This window comes from Elephantulus edwardii, unplaced genomic scaffold, assembly GCF_000299155.1.
Source record: "Elephantulus edwardii isolate Elephantulus edwardi_28Jun2011 unplaced genomic scaffold, EleEdw1.0 scaffold00168, whole genome shotgun sequence".
In the NCBI taxonomy this organism is placed as follows: domain Eukaryota; kingdom Metazoa; phylum Chordata; class Mammalia; order Macroscelidea; family Macroscelididae; genus Elephantulus; species Elephantulus edwardii.
The window spans coordinates 4,914,123-4,916,273 of NW_006399918.1; the positions used below are offsets into that span (position 1 = coordinate 4,914,123).

At 49.4% G+C, this 2,151-nt stretch overlaps 1 pseudogene; it reads left to right on the top strand.

The window, feature by feature from the left end:
• The first annotated feature begins 310 nt into the window (after positions 1-310).
• Positions 311-732, top strand: LOC102874904 (annotated as a pseudogene).
• The last annotated feature ends 1,419 nt before the right edge of the window (positions 733-2,151 follow it).

Here is a 2,151-nt window from a genome sequence, read left to right on the forward strand (position 1 = left end):
GGGCTTATGAGGCTAAATGACCATTTGCATCCATCAGCAGGACTGACTTTCTCTGTATTAATCCAGGTATTCTGGTCTTTCTGGAAAACAAACAGTGCTGCTGGAGGTGGGCCCATGAGGGGAGGGCAAGTTCCTCTAGATGCTCTGTCATGAGCCAGGGAACTGAACCCCACCCCTTCACAGACAACGGAGGCTCTTCTCCAAGCAGCTCCCAGGTCACTGTAGTCTGAGAACCTACTGGTCAGAGTCTCCTACGACTTGTTAAAAATGAAAATTCCTTAGGAGATTCTGACTCAGTTAAAAAATGGGCATGTCTGGATCCATCTCTCTTGTGCTTGGGGTCTTCAGACAGCTGGTGTGGCCTCCGCAGGATCACGGCCTTCCCTCAGCCACAGCTTCTGGTCTGACCATCAGCAACTACAGTCACAAACCCATGGATTACCTCAGAGTGCAGGACAAGGTGGCTCTGAAGCCAAGAGCTTCATGTCGAACCTGGGAAAAGATGCCAAAACCTTGAGCCTGCGCGTCACTCCTTGCTTCCAGGCCCACAGGGATGCGGTCACCTTTTCCATTGTGTGTAAAGGACAAAGGGGCCTGGGGCAGGGTGGTGCCATGGAGGTGAGCATCTCTTCTGACCAGGCTGAGCTGACTGTCAAGCTGTGGGATAAGTGCACATTCAAGTTCCCCAAGTGCTACACCCTGGAGACCATCACCTCCATGGATAACTCCTGAACTTTGAGTGAAGCCGCTGATCCACAGTCCCCAGTAAAGGTAGCTGACTCTAGGGGGATTAAAAAGGAAATTCCTTAGCCTGCTGTGTCAGAATCCTTGAGGGCAGGGGCTGAGAGTCATTTTTTTTTATTTTTGTGTGAGTGTACCGTCAAATCAGATCTGACTGGTACAGGAGGAGATTGTCCCTCCTTTTCCCAGCAGAGCATCTGGTGGATTCGAACCATGTGCCTCTGGGATTGAAGTTGCAATTCTTTGCCACTAGGCCACCCGAGAGCTCCCCCGAGAGTCATTATTTTAAAGCGCCCAGTGTGCTCTAATGTTTGAAAGGCACTTTGTCAGAATCTGAACAGCTGTGAGGCAATAACACCACTGCCATCTACAATGACAGTCTCATCATATTCCCTTGCCCTTGAAAGATTGATGGAGTTTCTGGGAGTCCTTATGACACCAATCCTGGGGGTCAGGAGGAGCCTAACAGGCAAGGTCTTGCAGGATTGAAGGAGAGAAACTAAAGGAGATTGCAGAATTGAAGGAGAGAGCCACACTCCCCTCCTTATCCCACCCCCATTATGTGACCATCTCTGCAGGGGGCCCAGAGTCACAGAGCCTGAGAAAGATCAGGACTCAGCCATAAATTGCAGAAGAAGAGATTGCCCATCTTTCTCCTATGGAGCAGCTGGTGGATTTGAACTGTATGCCTTTGGGTTGGCAGTGCAGCTCCTTACCACTAAGCCACCAGAGCTCCCATGCTGGGATCATAGGAAGAGCTTTATCAGTTTCTTTGCTCAAACTGGTGATGTGGTTAAGGCATTTGGTCTGACCCCACCAGCCACTCCTAGAGATCGAAATGAGGCAGTTAGCTTCTGTAAAGATTTACAGCCTTGGACACTCGATATACAGTTCTACCGTGTGCTTTAGCATTGGCAAGGAGTTTCATTCTCTCTGAATGGGTAAGTACTGAGGGTCAACCCACCTTCCTGCCTTCCACCTTAGGCTTCTTAACACTATCCTCACCCCTCAGTTTACCCTCTCTGTCTTAGGTGTGTCTCTTGGACCCTCTACTCTACTCCCACCCATAGGACATAACCTGATCCCAACAGGAGCAATAACCCTACAGTAAGACTTGGTTTAGCTCATTCACCCCCTTGAGGTAGAAAAGGAAGACTCTCCCACCCTTGAGTCCAGGGACTCCCATCATGCATTGGGAGACCCAAGCCTGTGAGCCTCACGGACACGAGCCAGCCCGAGACAGTGGAGTAGGCTGGCGTCCATCCCCAGGGACTTCTTCCTGCACCAGATCATCCAGAATCCTTAGTAAAATTCCTATCCATTTTAATCACAGAATAATAGGTGCTAAATATCTCACAATAGTTGTAAATTGCTCAAACCTTGTGTTTCTTAGAGCATCTGAATACTGAT